General features: G+C 35.8%; 1 protein-coding gene across 2 annotated transcripts in view; it reads right to left on the bottom strand.

The window, feature by feature from the left end:
- The window catches only part of CCDC146 (coiled-coil domain containing 146), a 170,109-nt gene that overhangs the window by 151,599 nt on the left and 232 nt on the right, over positions 1-18,278 (bottom strand). The window lies entirely within an intron of this gene.

Raw genomic sequence — 18,278 nt, 5'->3', positions numbered from 1 at the left:
CAGACTTTAATCCATAAGAGTTGGCAGTCCTTACATTTTTTGAAAGGAGGAGTAATCTGAATTTGTAAAGATGTTGGTGACAGTGAGAAGAATGGTTTGGAGAGGGTGTGAATTGGAGGCAAGGAGACAATTGGAAGACTGTGAGCTAGCCAGTGAGCTTCAGGCAGGGGGTAGATATAGTGGTGAGCAAAACCATGAAAGGTCCCTGACCTCAGGGAGCCCATAGACTGGTGGGCAAGCAGATTAATCAAAGAATCACACTGATAAATAATAAAGTTAAGACTGAAATAGATGCTATGAAAGCATGGAATGCAGAAGCAATGCTGCTGTGCACTGCACGTTTCCAGGAAGAACCATTCACATAGCAATCCCAGTGGAGCAGCCCTGCCTGGAAGTTTCGATGCTGAGAGCCTGAGCCGAGGCAGAACCATCTATGCTGTCAGAGTCTGAAGAGGAGAGAACATGTTCTTATGAGGCCTCCTAAAAGGGAAAGAAAAGCTTTGACACAGAGAAGCAAAAGACTATTGAAGGAGAAAGTAAGCATTAAATAAAAGCTTTAGTCTTATCACTGAAGAACATTTAACTCCATTATTCACACTTCACCTAGGGGCTAAAAGATAAAGTCAAAACAGGAAGCTTCACAAAGAATAATTAAGCAATAAATATTGCAGAGTATGTCTTGTTTTGTAACAAAGGCCACTACTTCCTCTTCTCCAAAGCTAAACGTAGGTGATCCCCAACTTTCTTTTGATTTTAAACTTCAAAGGAAATTTTTGTTCACAATTACAAGGAGCATATGCAAAAAACAAAACAAAATATACATGTTACAGAGAACCTGTGGACATTATTGAATGGGCAGAAGACAGACTGTGTGACATGGCAATGCTTGCTTTGAGCAGGAACCACACTCTTTCGATATCACTTGTCACTCAACAAGGACACATTTTGCTCATGTTAGAGTATCAGGGGGTTACATTGTAAAGTCAAATATAATGTGCTCTTCTGAAATTTCCATGCAGAAACTGAGCTTGCTTTTTTGGTAATTTAGCTCTTCTAACTGCTCCAGAAAGATGACTATGTGCTCCTTTCTCTAGTAGTCCAATGCTGTAGAAGTTAGACACACAGCCATTTCTACAGTAACCAAGAGCTGGACTTCTTGAAAGAATAGAGAAGTCTGGACACTTCCATTTTTTTGTTGTTGTTTCGGTTTCCTAATATGTTAAAAAACATAGAAGTGTCAAAATGGGTTTACGAAAATTGTAGTATATTTAAAGTTGCATGATAAGTGCCTCCCAATCTTGTCAGTGTATCTCTGTGGTTATGCGTATATTATCTTTTGGAGGTAACATTAAAAGTCTACATTTAAGGCTCTTCCTGAAAGACCTTTGGTCCATAATATGATAGCTTAGAATATTGGGCAGCCAATCTGACATGCAGCATTTGGTTACTTCACATTCATTTACTGGACAGCAACAACAATATCTAATACTGCCAACTTGGTAGTCCTAAACGCAACAGATACAATTATTGCACTTATACACGTCTAGATCTTTCACTCTGTGTACAATTATACGATACTCATTATTACTATACTAAGAAAAGATTAGACTTGAAACATTTTTCAAGATATAGATTTCAGGTGTCATGTTTTTAAAAGGGTGGGGGAAGGGAGCTCTGTCATTCAAAGACCCAATAAATCAAACCTAAACTACTTTCTGTTTCTAAAACAGCAGCAACAAAAACACCCCCAAAAAAACTCTCTAAAAAACAATTCTGCACAAAATTCCATTCAGGCCCACATAAAAAATGAAAACCCCTGCAGTAAGTCTGTACTGACAAACTTTGCCTCATAACTGAAGAGTTAAAGTAACAAAGTGGTTTGGACTATCTATAATTAAAAGCACATACACACAAAAGAAAACAAAACTCTGAAAGGAAGCACCAAATGCATATTTAGCCTTTAAAGAAAATGATCACATGTACTGAAAAGTTAAATGTAAACTTATTTGTATGTGTAACCAATGAGGAAACTGTCAATTGCCCAAGATCATGGAGAACCTAAGGCTCTGTTCCATGATCAACTCCCCCGGGAGGTCTAGGCCTACTCCCCCCTCTTTCTTTCTCTATCTTTTCATTATCCTCGTGCTTTCCTTTGCTCCCTCCCATCCCACTTCCAAACACAGACCCAAGAAAAATGACTCACTCCCTCTTCAAAGCTTCTTATATATTTTTTCTCTTTCTTCTTACAAACCTATATAGTGAAAATGAGTTTTACATTACTCATTTCTGAGTGGTTAGAACATTTGGGGTCATGATGGGGATCACAATCCATGTAGCAAAACTGTCATAGGAACAGGCATGAGTCTGTTTCCAACATATCCTCCTAGTGGCCCTGTCAGCAAGCAGGTACACTGCACTCCTGCCCAGTGGTCCCTCATTTGTGCACCCTAAGAAAAGCATTTCTACAGCCCTTTATGATGTAAACAAAGCTTTTCCTCATATTATTTCACTTAATCCTTATAACAACCACGTTCCATAAGAACTATTATAATCTCCATTTCATAGATGAGGAAATTTAGGGTCAGAGAGTATAAATGATCTGCCCAAGACCACACAGCAAATAAATGGCAGCATCTGTTCAAACCCATTCCCCCAGGCTCCAAATCTCTTACCCTTTTCCATTATATCATACAGGAGCCTCTTCATGGTTTTAGCAAAGCCCTTTTCTCTTGGTCTCAATGCTACAGACAGGCTAATGGAATTCAACTTCTGTCCCCGCAACATGTAAGGCTACAATTGTTAAGCATAGAGGAGGCAAACACAGTGTAAAACAATTAAAGACAAATTAATTCTTACAGAGCAGTGATAATCAGGTGGTCTAAGAGGTGGAAGACTGAGCTGAGCAAAACAATGGGCTATAGAACTTGTTGCTATAGTTACTAACCAGAGGAAAGCCTTTATATATACATTATGTAGCAAGAATCTGTTATAGCTTAAAGTCATTCTGCAAGTCCAGTCAGACTTCAGGAATTCAAGGGGTACATGAGAGGCCCTATCAGTTTCCTTAAGAGTTTACAAATAATTTAGTAGTGAGCAGGAGCTAAGCATTCCAAATTCTGTGGGATGTTTGGAATGCCCAAGTAGGTTTACAGCTGACAAGTCTTCCAGAAGGTCTGCAAAGAAGAGATTCTTCATGTCTGAGTGTAAGCTAGAATCCTCAAGTTGTAGGCCAATCCTCAGTTTTGCTATGAAAATGTGCATGTTTCTCAAAGTCCACTGTCCTTGCTTGAACTTTTAAAAACAACAAAAAAAGACATTTAGCTCATAATAACAATCATCTCTATATCTTATCTAAATAGGCAGTTGTCTTGCAAACCTGTTCTTCCATCTACTGTTTTCCCTTTCTCCATACCTGGTCAGTAGGAACTGTGGGCCTAGATGGGTCTGTTTCTTTAGCAAAGAATTTCATGAAATGTGAGGCTATCACTGCTCCCCATCAGTGGCAGCCCAGGCTCCTCCCTTTCTCCTCCTCTTTCTGGTATTTCATGTAAAAGATTAATGGCTTTAACTTAGTCTACCAGGATGAAACAGCATGGTGTAATGGAAATGACTATTTTGAAGTTTGTCAGTGTAAGCTTGAATCTCATTCCTCCTCTTTCAGCGTTACCTTGGCAAGACATGCAACTTGTGTCTGTTTCCTTAACTGCAAGACAACTTAAGAGTTGTGAAGATTAAATGGGACAATGCATGTGAAGCCTCAGCCTAGAACACAGAGTCCTGTTGCTGCCTTGTTCTTTTGCTTTCATTTATAATATGCCTTAAATTATTTTGACAAGGAATAAATGAGCAAACAGAGGTCAGCCTGGAGCTGGAACAAATATTTCAGGACTCTATCGGTTGAAAAAATGATCAGCGTCCTCTCCAGCACAAATTTGTCCCAGAGTACTCCTTTGAACTACAGAACAGTGGCTATTGGAGAAGGGAGAAAGGAAGCAACACAATGAAAGAAAAGTTCTTAATGGATTACATGTTAACTCCGGGTCAGGAACAGAGCTATCCTTAGACAATAAGTAAAATAGGCAAAGGTCTTCTCCTATGTCTAGAATTTCATAGCCTTCTCTTTTTGTTGCATAAGTATTTCCTGTTCTCAGCCTGTTTTCAGGCTTCCCTGTCCTTAGGAAAATCTTCACTGTCACAGCCCAAGGGGGCTTTGCCAGTCAAAAGACCAAAGAAGACACCAAGCATTTTCTGAAACATGAACTTTATTTGGGGCTTACTCACAGGGAGGCAGAAATCAGCAGAAATCAAACAGCTTTTTTCTTGCCAGGCAAGAACTTCTCAGGGAAGTTGGCCGTGCAATTGAAAGAGGACAGCAAGTCAGTTATAAGGGTTTAAGACAAAAGCATTCCTAAGGGTGGGAGGGCATCCTGTGACATGGGGGTGGTGCAGGAAGGAAAGGATTATAGGATGGGGCTTTGTAAATAACCACAAGAGTGATAACACTTGGGGGCCAGGAAGCAGGTAGGCTAGATTAACATTCTTGCTCTTTCATGAGATCAAGAGTTTCTGACCTCCTGCTTACTTCCCATTTAAAGTTACAATTTACCCTTTTTCTCTTTACTGGCTTACAAAGATGATAGGTTAAACATTAGCTACCTAGGTCATGCAGACTGCTGTGCACCAAGGTCTGCAGGCCTGTTTTGTTCAGGCCAGGGGCTGCCACATCCACTTTAGTCTTCTTCTTCCAAAGGTGCATACCTTACTCAATTTCTTTCCTTCCTCTACAGGCAAAGTTTCTTAAATTAACCATAGGGTTGGAAGAATATTTACCAAGCCAGTTTCCCTACCTTTACATAGGGAGAAGAAATTAGACATAAAATTATTTAATTTTTTTGGTAGAAATTGACAAGCTGACTCTAAAATTTTATATCAAAAGGCAAAATTAAGAATCTAGAATAACCAAATGATTTTAAAAAAGAATAATAAATTTGTATAAATAAATAAATAAACAAACAAACAAATCTTGCTCTGAGCTAGGGAACAAGGAGAGTCAGTGAGTAAACAAGTTGGCAAGGGCCCGTAAGGCACCCTGCTCACCAAAAACAAGTCCTAGGAAAGGAACTAGTAGAACTCGCAGGTAAGCTATGACATTCAAGAATATCAAGGTGGGACTTGGGAAAAGCGACAAAGTTCTAGAGCCATAGCCACCTGTACCAGTTTGTATATATTATGTCCCCCAGAAAAAGCCATATTTTTAAATGCAATCTTGTGGGGGAGGACATATTAGTGTGGATTAGGTTGGAACCTATTGGTTCAGTATTTCCACGCCCATTCAGTGTGGGCCTTGATTAGTTTACTAGAGCCTTACATAAGCTCAGACTGCGGTAGCTGAAATAGACATTTTGAAGACTGCTGTTGGAAGCTCATGCAGACATTTTGGAGAACGCCATTTTGAAATGCAACCTGGGAGCAAGCAGACACCAGCCACGTGCCTTCCCAGCTAAAAGAGGTTTCCCGGACACCATTGGCCATCCTCCAGTGAAGGTACCTGATTGTCGATGCATTACCTTGGACACTTTATGGCCTTAAGACTGTAACTTTGTAACAAAATAAACCCCCTTTATAAAAAGCCAATCCATTTCTGGTATTTTGCATAACAGGTAGTGTTAGCTAAGCAGAACACCACCCCTACCCTTCATGTGCAAAGCAGAGGACTATTGTTTTAGTTTTCTAGGCTGCTTAAGCAAATACCATGAAATAGTTCAAGTTAAATGAATGGAATTTAGCACCCACATTTCTCCCAACAGTCTTCTCAAAGCAAGCTAGGATTTTTCTATAAAGCACCTCACAGTTCTTCCAACCTCTCCCCATTACCCAATTCCAAAGCTATGTCCACATTTTTGGTATTTGCAATAGCAGCACTACACTCCCCTGGTACCAAAATGTTTTAGTTTTCTATGCTGCTTAAGCAAATACTATGAAATGGGTTAGGTTAAACAATGGGGACTTATTTACTCATGGTATTGAGGCCAGGAAAATGTCCAAATCAAGGCATCAGCAAGGCAATCCTTTCTCCCTGAAGACTGTGGTGTTCTGGGACTGGCAGTCAGTGATCCTGGGGTCCTTAGTTTGTCTCATGGCAGGGTACATGGTGGCGTCTTCTGGTCTCTACCTTCTCTTCCAGGTTCAGCTTCTTGCCTCCTGTGACTTTCTCTGTTGGTCTGAATTTCATTCTGCTTGTAAAGGACTCCAGCAATAGGATTAATACCCATCCTGATGGAGGTAGGTCACACTTTAACTGAAGTAACCTCATCAAAAGGTCCTACTTAAAATAGGCTCACACCCACAGGAATGGATTAAATTTAAGAACATGTTTTTCTGTGGTACATTCAGCTTCAAAACACAACTATCCAGGCAGAGAGGGCCCAAAAGAATTCACAGAGTAGGGTGGGAGAGATGATACTGGCTAGGAGTGCTGGTATACCATGACAGCCCTTGAAGTTGTGATGAAAGGACAGTGCTTCAGAAACTTTTGGAACCACACAGCTGGGAGCCAGACAAGGATGCAGAATCTCTGAAGATGCCAGCATGGAGACCCATATCTACGACCCAGCTGGCTGCATGTCTCAGCGGCACCAGCGTGTCCGGATGTTGGCCATTGACTAGAATACTGTCCCGAAGCCATAATGCTCAGGAGGGTGATCTCATGCCCAGGAGGTAGAGAGGAAAACGTAATCATGAACTGAGTAAACTGATTTATTTTTTACATTTTTTTTATTGTGAAAAATATATATATATATATACACACAGAAAAGTGATAACTTTCGGAGCATGATTTAGCAAGTAGTTAGCAAATTTCAAAGAATGTTATCGGTTACAGTTCCACAATTTCAGTTACTTCCCTATTGTGAAGTATAACATATATACAGAAATGTGATAACTTTCAAATTACGATTTAGTAAGTAACTACAGAGCAAATTTTGAAGCATGTTATATGTTACAGTTCCACCATGTCAGTTATTTCCTTCTAGCTATTCAAGTACACTAGAAGCTAAACAAAATATTTATATAAAGATTCAGTATTCATAATCCTTTGTTAAATCCTATCTTGTCAGCTGTTTCCCCTCTCTCTTGTTTGGTCACTTTCTCAGTCTTCAGGGATATCTGGGCTGTGACCACCCTAACTGTTCATATTGAAAAGGGGTGTAAACATTATGAGGAATGGGGAGCAATCCGGTTGATGTTCTTGGAGAGGCTGTTGCCTCTGGATTTGGGGACTTGTCTGGCATAGGATCCCTCTGGAGGATTTAAGTTTCTGAAAAGTAAACTTAGTGTGTGAAACTTGTATACAGTCAGATAGGACCTATGTATTCTTCAGTATTTTCAGGACTACTGTTGGTTAGGGCTTCGCATACTATGGGCATTTGGAATATCTAGCTGGAGCCTCTTGACTTTATTTGAAATCTCATAGCCACTGAAACCTCATTTTGTTACCTTTCTTTTCCCCCTTTTGGTCAAAGAGGCATTATCAATCCCCCAATGCCAGGGCCAGTCTCATTGCTGGGATTCATGTCCCACATCGCCAGAGAGATTCACTCCCCTGGGAGTCATGTCCCACGTAGGGGGGAGGGTGAAGAATTTATTTGCATGGTTGGGCTTAGAGAGAGAAAGGCCGCATCTGAGTAACAAACGAGGTTCCCTGGAGGTGACTCCTAAGTGTAATTATAGGTAGGCTTAGCCTTCCCTTTACAGCCATAAGTTTCACTACAGCAAACCTCAAGATCAAGGGCTTAACTTATTAAGTAGGGGGTTCCTAATTTCACATACATATATTCTGTCCAAGATAAAAAATCAATGCCTACATTATCTTCATGTAAGTTGATTTTCAAATATCAGCTTTATTAAGGTATAATTTATGTGCAAAACTCAACAAATTTTAAGTTTACAATTTGATGAGTTTTACAAATGTTGGCAGTTGTGTCATCACTACCACAAAAATTTCCATCACTCCCAAAAGTAATTTTGTACCCCTTACAGTTAATTTCACCACCCCACTCCTAGCACCTGGTAACCACCAATAATTAATATAATTTCATGTAAATTGTATTTCTTAGAATTTTCTACTTAGATGATTGTGTTGTCTGTGAATAACGACAGTTTTACTCCTTCCTTTCCAATCTGGATTTCTTTTTATGTGTTTTTGTTACCTTGCACTGTACAGGACCTCCAGTATAATGTTGAATAAAAGTGGTAAGAGTGAACATTTTTGTCTTGTTCCAGATATTAGAGAAAAACTTTCAGTGTGTTAAATACGATATTAACTGTAGGCTTATCAAAGATGGCTTTATTAGGTGGAGGAAATTCCCTTCTCTTTCTAGTCAGGAATGTTTATAGGATTTAGTCAAAATTGAAATGATCATGTTTTTTCTTTTTTAGTCTGTTAATATGGTAAATAACATTGATTGATTTTTTAAATACAGTTTTATTGAGATATATTCACATACCCTACAGTCACCCACAGTGTACAATCAACTATTCAGAGTACCATCATATAGTTGTACATTCATCACAATTTTTGAACATTTTCATTACTCCAAATATACATATATCTATATATTAAAAAAAGAACACCTAAAACATTCCACCCCCCCCATCCTATCCTATTTTTCGCTTAGTTTTTGGCCCCAATCTTCTATTCATCTGTCCATACACTGAATAAAGGGAGGGTGTAAAGTTTTGTGCATTTTAACAAATGCTTGTATTTATGTAACCACCACAATCAAGATGCAGAAAATAAATTCTTTCATTCCATTCCTTTGTCATTAATCCTTCTCACTACACATAACCCCTGTCAACAACTGATCTGCTCTCCATCCTTACTATTTTGCTTTTTTTTCAGAATGTCATATAAGTGGAACCACACAGTATGTAATCTTTTGAGTACAACTTCTTTCACTTAGCATAATATTTTTGAGATTTATCCATTTTGTTGTGTGTGTATCAATAGTTCATTTTTATTGCATTCCATGGTATGGAAGTAATACAGTTTGTATTCCCATTAACATCTGAGGGTCATTTGGGGTGTTTCAAGTCTTTTGGCATTTAGGAATAAAGGCTTTGTCTGATAATTTGGGTTTGGCATCTACTGATTTTTTTTCCCTTGCAAATTGATCAGATTTTCCTGTTTCTTGGTATGGTGACTAATTTTGAGTTGTATCCTGGAAATTTTGAATATCACTCTGTGAGGCTGTGGGTTCTGTTAAAATCCCCTGGAAATATTCATTTTTTGTTTCAGGAGGTAATCAGTCTGGGAGGTTCAGATCACAAGTTGTCACACACTCTGTGGGCAGTGGTTCCCAACGTTACTATAGTTTTCAAAGCCTTTGCTATGCTATTTGGGTCTATCTTTGCAAGCAACAATCAGGAGTTGTTTGGGGACTCTGGTGGTGTTTCTATTGTAGTTACTTTCTCAAAGCTCATTTCTCTATGCTTCTTTGGATATATTCCATGTGTGTATGCAGCCTGGGGTTGAACCTGGCAATTGTAGGTTCAAATACAAAATTAGGGATCACCGTCTGCAACTCTCTCCTATACAAGATTTCCCCCACATTCTCCAGCTTTCATGGGCCCCCTTTCTAGCTCTTCTGAACAGAAAGACTGGGTTTTCTTAGAATTGTCTCCCATGCTGTCACTGAGTTCTACTCAGTTGTGGCTGCCCTTAGGGTCATGTGGCAAGAGAAAAGAAAATGAGAATTTCTCCCATACTCTTTTCCAAGTTCTTCTATTTACAGGGACAGTCTTCTCTTGCATTGTTAGGTGACTTCACAGCCTGACTGTAGCAGCACAGATCTAAGTTTGGAGCTGGCCTCAGGGCAAGGTTAGGAGAACAAAAAAAAAAAAAAAAAAAAAAAAAAGAGAGATTCCTTAACACCCTCTGTCTTGCAGGAGCTCCTTTTCATAGTTCTCTGATCATAAAAAATGAGCTTCTCTAGGAGTTTTGTTGACTACGGCTGCTACACAGTTCCCAATTTGACCTGCCTTTGGTGAAAGCCAGAAGACAAAGGAGGAAAGAAAAAGAAACTCAAACTTATTGATAATGTCCTATTTCTTAAATTGGGTGTTGGGTTCAAAGATGTTCTTTTTATTAATAATCTTTATAACTTATTCGTACCTTATACTTATTTTGTGTAAATGAATTCCTTCATACAAAAAGACATGAAGTAAAAGCAAGAAAAATAAAAACTGAAAACCTGGCCCATAACCACTGAAATCTGTGGGACTTCAAAGCAAATGCAAAATTGTTCTGGAGGGACATGTTAATAATCTAGAATTTAAAGGACTGTCACTAAAGTTGTTGAAGATGATAAAAATGTACAACCAATGAAAGGAAATAAACAGCCATGAGGGAGAGTAGGTTTATGTAACAAAAGAGAAAAAGTTACCCTAAAATGGAACACAATAGAATATTATGAAATAAGTATGTTTCAAATAATTAAAAAGATAAAAGAACTAAAGAAACCATAATACATACAGCAGCTTAAAATAAGAGCAAGAAAAATTTGAAAAGGTACCAAGTAAATCTTTTAAGAATGAAAATATAGTCATTGAAATGAAAAATGCTATGCAGATATTAAACAGTCAATTAGCAAAGATTAAGAAAAAAATAGTGAATTAGAACATAGCTTGAGGAATTCACGTAAAATGAAATCTACAAACATTAATAGAAACATGTAAGCACAGGTCATGGATGATAAAAAGACTAAAATATATGTCTAAATAAGAATTCCAGAAGTAAAGGATAGAAAAAATGGGGGACAGCCTGAGGAGTTACAGAATTAAAAACTTCAGATAAAGGAAGTGTACTAACTTCTGAGCAGGATAAGTAAAACTAAATCATAATACCAATTCTCTACAATTTTTTCTAGAATATAAAAGAGAAGGGAACACTTGTCCACTCATTTTACAAAGGCAGCATTACCCTGTGACCAAAAACAGAAAAATACATAACAAGAAAAAGAAAACTGCAGACAAAAGCTGTCATGAAAATAAAATACAAAATCCCCAACAAAATATTAACAAGTCTGTTCCAGTTTGCTAATGCTGCTGTCATGCAAAATAGCAGAAATGGACTGGTTTTTATAAAAGGGGTTCATTTGGTTAAAATTTACAGTCTGAAGGCCATGAAAATGTCCAAATTAAGGCATCAACATGAGTATACCTTCACTGAAGAGATGCCAATAGCGTCCAGAAAATCTGGTAGCTGGGAAGGCACATGGCAGGCATCTGCTGATCCCGTGTTGTTTTCCAGCTCCTCTCTCAGCTCCTGTGCTTTCTTCAAAATGTTGCTCTTCGTCTGTTTTGTCCTCTCTTAGCTTCTCTGGAGCAAACACTAGGCCAGCATCCCCAAAGTGTCAGCAAAACTCTGCTTTCAGCGGCCATCTTCAAAATATCTCTCTGAGTTGCTCTCCAAAATGCCACTCTCAGCTGCTCTGAGGTACTTCTGTTTGTGAATTCTTTTATAGGACTCCAGTGATTTATTAAGACCCATGCTGAATGGACAGAGCCACACCTCCATGGAAAGAATCTAATCAAAGGTATTACCCATAGTTGGGTGGATCACAATGCCATGGAAACAACCCAATCCAAAGATTCCAAACTAATCAACACTAATACGTCTGCCCCCACAAGACTGCATTAAAGAACATGGTGTTCTGGGGGACACAGTACATCCAAATCGGCACAAAGTCAAATCCAGTACTTTATAGAAAGTATAATAAAACATGACCAAATGGAGTTTACCCAGGGAATGTAAGAGTTGTTCTACATTTGAAAATCAGTTGCTATAATACACCATATCAATCGATTAAAAAAGAAAACCATGTGATCATCTCTATATACATAGAAAAAGAATTTCACAAAATGCAACATTCATACATAATAAAAAGTCTAAGCAAATCAGGAATGAAATGTCCTCAACCTGATAAGGGGCATCTATGAAAAGTAAATAACTAACTTCATACTTATTGGTAAAAGACCAAATGCTTTGCCCAATAAAATTGAGAATAAGACAAGGATTTCTGCTTTTGCACTCCAATTCAACACTGTAGAGGAAGTCTTAGCCAGTGCAATAAGGGTAAAAGAAATACAAACTACACAGATTAGAAAGGAAGAAATAAAATTCTCTCTATTTGCAGAGACATGATTGACTATGTAGAAATTATAAAGAATGAAAAAAGGTATTAGAAATAATAAGTGAGTTTAGCATGGTCACATATTAGGTAAATACAAAAAAAAATCATTTGTATTTCTATACTAGCATCAATAATGGAAAATAAAAAAAAATACCATTTATAATAACACTGAAAAACATGAAATAGAGATAAATATAAAAAATATGTGCAAAATTGTATGCTGAAAACCATGAAATGTTGAAGGAAGTCAAAGATTTAAAGAAATGGAGAGGTATACCATGTTCATAGATTGGAAGACTAAAAGTTGTTAAGATGGCAATTCTCCTACAATTTATAAGCAGTTCCAATGCAATTTTAATCAAAATCCCTGAAGGATTTATTGAAGATATTGAAGAAAATAATTTTTAAATTTATATAGAAATTCCTATGACCTGGAATAGCCATAACAATTTTGAAGAAGTCTATTGGCATAGGAATAAACATATGGATAAACGGAATGGAGTCTAAAAGTCCAGATATAGGCCCACACATACATGTTTAATTGATTTTCAACAAAGGTAACAAGATTTTCAATGGAGAAATGATCATCTTTTCAACAAATGCTGTTCAAAAAATTGGGCTTCCTGATGTAAAATAATAAACCTTAACCCATACTTTACAAAAATGTACTTGAAATAGTTCATAGAACTAAATGTAAAACCTAAAACAAAAACAAAAACAACAACAAAAAAAAACCAACAAAACTTCTAGAAGAAAACGTAAGAATAATCTATACAATCTTGGGTTAGGGAAAGATTTCTTACATAGGACACAAATCCACAAAGTATGCAAGACAAAAACCAGATAAATTGGAATTTATCAAATTAAAAAGTTCTGCTCTTCAGAAGACAGTGTTAAAAACTTAAAATAAAAACCACAGATGGGAGAAAATATTTGCAAATCAAGTGTTTGACAAAGAATTGGTATCAAGAATATAAAAATCTCATGACTCAATAAGAAATCAAATAACCCAGTAAAAAGTTAAGTAGATATTTCATCTAAGAAGATACACTTCACAGCAAATAAAAATGTGAAAAGAAGCTCACTCTCATTAGTATTTGGGGAAATGCATAGCAAGACCACAATGAGATACAGCCACACAGGTATTACAGTGAATTTAAAAAAAAGGTGACAATACCAAGTGTTGGTCACAATGTGGAACAACTGTATCTCTCACATGTTGCTAGTGGGAATGCAAAATTGAATGGCTCCTTTGGGAAACAATTTGGCTGTTTCTTTTAATGTCAAACATACATTTATCCAATGACACAACCATTCCATTCCTACTTATTTATCCAAGGTAATGAAGATATATGTCTACCATAAAATCTGTACACGAATGTTTATACTGACTTTATTTGTAATTACCCTAAACTGGAAACAATCCAAATATCCATCAACTTGTGGATATATAAACAAATTGGGGAACATCCATACAATGGAATCCAACTCAGCAATAAAAAATAATGAAGTACTAAAATATATGTACATGTATGTGTGTATGTTTGTATGCATACATGGATGAGTCCCCAGTGCATTCTACTAACTAAAAGACAGTACACTCAAATGGCTATGTACTGTATGATTCTGTTTACATTAGTTTCTGATGAAGATAAAAATATAGAAACAGATGACAGATCAGTGGTTGCCAGGTTCTGGGGGAGAGGTATAAAGATTGGGTACAAAGGGGCCCAAGTGAACTTTTGGCAATGGTAGAAAAGTTCTATATCTTGATTGTCATGGTAGTTACATGACTTTATATATTTGCCAGAATTAATAGAGCTGAATTTTACTATATGTAAATTATACCTTAAGAAGTTGACTTTAAATCAAAACAAACAAAAAAAACTAAACCTACACAGAGTACTAAACCTGTAGACTATCAAAACAAACCTCAAAGAAACAAAAACAAAAACAAACCATACAGAGAAGGAAGACCGCCTACAAAGGAACTAAATTATTGGACTAACAGAAGACTTCTCATTAGCAAAAACTGAGGACAGAAGATCTTAGAATAATATTTTCAAAGTGATAAAAGATAGTAACTGTTAACTAAATTATTATTTAAGAGTGAGAATAAAATACATTTTCAGAAAAAGACTGAAGAAATTAATCACACAGAGACTCTCATTGGATATATTATAATGGATATAATTCAGTAAAAGGAAATAGAATCTAGAAGGAATAAGGTGAGCAAATAAACTGGTGAACATATTGCTGAATTTAAATAAGTATTGAATATAAACAAAAACAATGACTACTTACATATTATATATATTAAATAATAATGACTACATAATAATGACGACATAAAGTGCCACTTTAAAAACAAGATGGCACTGAAATACACTAGACAATAAATGACATGGAAGATGGGAGGGAAAAGATTGATGTTACAACATTCTAAGGTTATGTATTGTTTGAGACTAGGATAGAGATATTGACTGATTAGACTTTTGCTAAGAAAAGTTAGTGTGCTAAAAATTTGAGGATAATGATTAGAAGAAAAGAAAACAACCTTGCAAAGGTGAGGAAAGTTAGCAAAGAAAATACATTTAAAACTAAAAGAAAGCATGAATGGAGGAAAAAGAGTAAGCAGGAATGGAGAGAAAACAGTAACCAAAGAAAAAGGCAAGGTAAATAAAAAATAAGATGGGAAGAATGAGAATAAATGTAAAGTAATTAGAAAAAATGTAAATGGATTAAATTACCTTTTGAGACAGAGATTCTTAGACTGGATTTTAAATATCTAGCTATACTCTGTTTATAAGAGAGAAGCCTCAAACAAAAGTGTCAGAGAATATTTACAGGAAAGGGATAGATGTTATTATTAGATAAAAATGCATTTTAAGGCAAAAAGAAATATAAGAGATAAAGAAGGTTATTATTTAATGATAAAAAAGGAAAATTTATTAGGAAGCAATATCAACACTAACTCCATACATAAGTAACAGGAATTCCTCAAGATATAAAAAATTTAAATGGGCTTTCAACTCAAAAGATATATCAAGGCTCTTAATATATGGTTGGTTAAAACACTGCTGTCACCTTGTAGAACTGGAATGAAGCATTAGCATACACAAGTACTCTAATACAGATTAAGATTCTGAAGTTTTTCTATTTTAAGTAAACTCTCCTGGTTACAATAAATATTACCTCATACACAGAGAGAGACCCACGCACTGCTTTAATAATTTACAAAGTACTCTAGTATATATCATCACATCTCCCTACCATGAGGATCTTCCTAAAATATTTGTAACCAAGGTAACTTCTCAAGGTGTATAGTAAGGGAATTTGACTCTACATTAAATAACATACTTTTTCCTGTTCATTATTTGCATACAAATGAATAACATGCAGATTTCAAACAGCACTACCTACACATCTATTAATACTTCTCATTATTATTAGGTTTTAGTTTAGGTTATTGAATTTATAATACTTTACAAATAGAATAGGAGTCATAAGATATATTTCATTTTAAATAATTTATAACTCAGGGTTAAATTCTGATGGCTTCCCTCATTTAAGATGAATTAGTGAATGCTTTGTTTAGGTTACATTTTCTTCTGAAAACACTCTTCTGCCCTCTGCTGTTGATTATTGAATATAAGCCATTAAACAAAATAAAACATTAAACAAAGTAAAACATTCGTTGACATTTACATTTCATGTAATCCTTATAGCAAGAAATCATCCACCCGTTTTAATTATTTAGTCAGCTTTAGGAAACAATATGTGATAGGAAAGGCTTTAAATTTTTTTCGTATTATAGAGGTAATTTATGTTCACTGTTAATAACAAAATATCTGAAGAAATCATTCATAATCCCACCACTTAGAGACAATAACTGTATTCAAGTGGTGTATTTCCTTCTCTAATTATTTCTATGAAATATAATTTTATATTAAACTTGTCACAGAATTGGGTTCCTACATACAATTTGGTATTTTACTCTTTTCATTTAACATTATAGAATATTTCCCATATCATTGAATAGACTTCAAATACATAATTTTTAAATGGTTGTATAATAGCCCAGAGGTATACTAATTTATGTTATACCCTCCTGTTGGGCATTTAAATTGATTCAATTATTTACTGTTATAAATAACACTGGAAAATAAATTCCTTGACATAATTTTTTTGGCACATCCCTAATTTTATGCTTACTTTAAAACCCCCAAATTACAATATGAAAATGCATATTTTAAGGTTCTTAATGCTTATTGCTGAGTGGTCCCCTGGAAAGTTTGTAACAGCTTATACTCCCACCAGCAGTTTATGTTCATGATCACAAGAATGGCTTTTTGTAAAAAAAATTGAAGAGGCAAAAAATATCTTACAAGAAAACTATATACAAGGGGAAAAATTAATATGACTCTCCATTCACACCATAAATTTTTTTTTCTTCAAAGGTGTCAGGAAGATAGAAAGATGTTTTGGTAGAGTGGAAAGAGGACCAGATCTTCTAGTTGTTTAACCTTAATCTTTTGAATCTGTTTCCTCATCTATAATATGGGGATAATAATACCTTTCCTGCTAAACATAAGAGTGTTTTGTGAGTATACAGTGAGATCATGCATGTGAACCTGCTTTGAAAACTATAATATTATACAGGCAGAAAACAGTATTTTTGTTAGTCATTATTAATGTGTGTACAGGAATAGATTTAATAGACTAGTCATTGGTCTATTTTAATTTTTGTAAAGTATCAATAACTTTTAATATCTTGTATCAATCCTAATATCAATATTTTTCTCCATTTTCAACCTCAATATTTTCAGACAAGTAACTTTTCAATCAAATTTATTTAGTTTTGTTTATTAAAAAGAGGAAAACAATGATTATGACTTATAGACAATTGTAGTTCAGTTGTCAATTCCATAAACATGGTTTGTCTCAAAAAAAAAAAAGAAATATTACTATAGAAACAGAATTATCTATTAGGATTTGTATTCAATTTACATATATCTGGCACTTCTACAGCAATTTGAGTGCAATCTCAACTTGCTTAAACCAGTGCCTAACCATTTTGTTTTCAAAGTTATGCCCATTTTTTTTTTATTTGCATAAAAAAGAGTTTGAAGAAAACCAGTCTGAATTACTTGTGACAAGATGAAACACAAAGCCAAGGACAGAGCTTGTATTCAGTGGGCACTTGCTGGCACCTATCATGCCTTCACTAAAGGAAGAATAAGGAGGGAGAAAGGTCTAGGAGGATAGATAGAAGGAAAGGATAACTTAAAAAAAAAAAAACACTGAATTTTTAAAAAGGTAATGGCCACCAAAGAACCCTGTATCTTGGGCTCTTGAAGACTTTAGCCCAGCTTATCTGCCGCATTATCACTACTGTTCCCAGTAATTCTGGTCATTGCACTTGGCCAAGGGGTTAGTTTCAGCACTTGCATTTTATTAAAATCACTGTTTGCAGTGTGTCTTTGCTAAAGAACTTGGGAAATAATTTTTAGGAAGAAGTAGGGGCACAAAAAGTAAGAGATCAGGCAAGAAAGGAGGAAATAAATATTTTCTTTTGCCTTTTAAATTTTTTATTGTCCAAAGAATACTAAAATATAAGAGACCTTATAGGGTCATTTTGTACAATCCTTTAATTTTAAAACTGAAGAGACCGGTCCAGTTGACAGACATGAAACAGTGGCAGAACCAGGAAAATAATCTAACCCCCAGTGCCCTGCACTTCTCACAGTACTACGCTGGCTCTCTCTTTTTAATAACGTATATACCTCTAAAACTAAGGATACTCAAATCAAAGAAGCTGGCGTCAAAACAGGTCTTGATCTCTCATATTTTTCTTTATAACTTAAGAGACAATTCTCTTCCATTTAAGAGCACGTTCACATAACATTATCTCATTTGATCCTTACCATTGAGGTAAGGCAAGGAAGACTATTGTCCTTATTTTAACTGTGAGCAGTTAAAACCCAGAGACGTCCAACGACTGGTCTAAGATCAACTGAAGTCAATAAGAAGTCAGACTCTAACTTTATTCCTGTGTCTACTCCCAGAGAGAGTGTTACCTCAAAA

The sequence above is a fragment of the Choloepus didactylus genome, chromosome 5 (assembly GCF_015220235.1).
Source record: "Choloepus didactylus isolate mChoDid1 chromosome 5, mChoDid1.pri, whole genome shotgun sequence".
Lineage (NCBI taxonomy): Eukaryota > Metazoa > Chordata > Mammalia > Pilosa > Megalonychidae > Choloepus > Choloepus didactylus.
The sequence above is the reverse complement of the archived record's forward strand: the minus strand, read 5'-3'. Positions and strand labels throughout refer to the sequence as shown.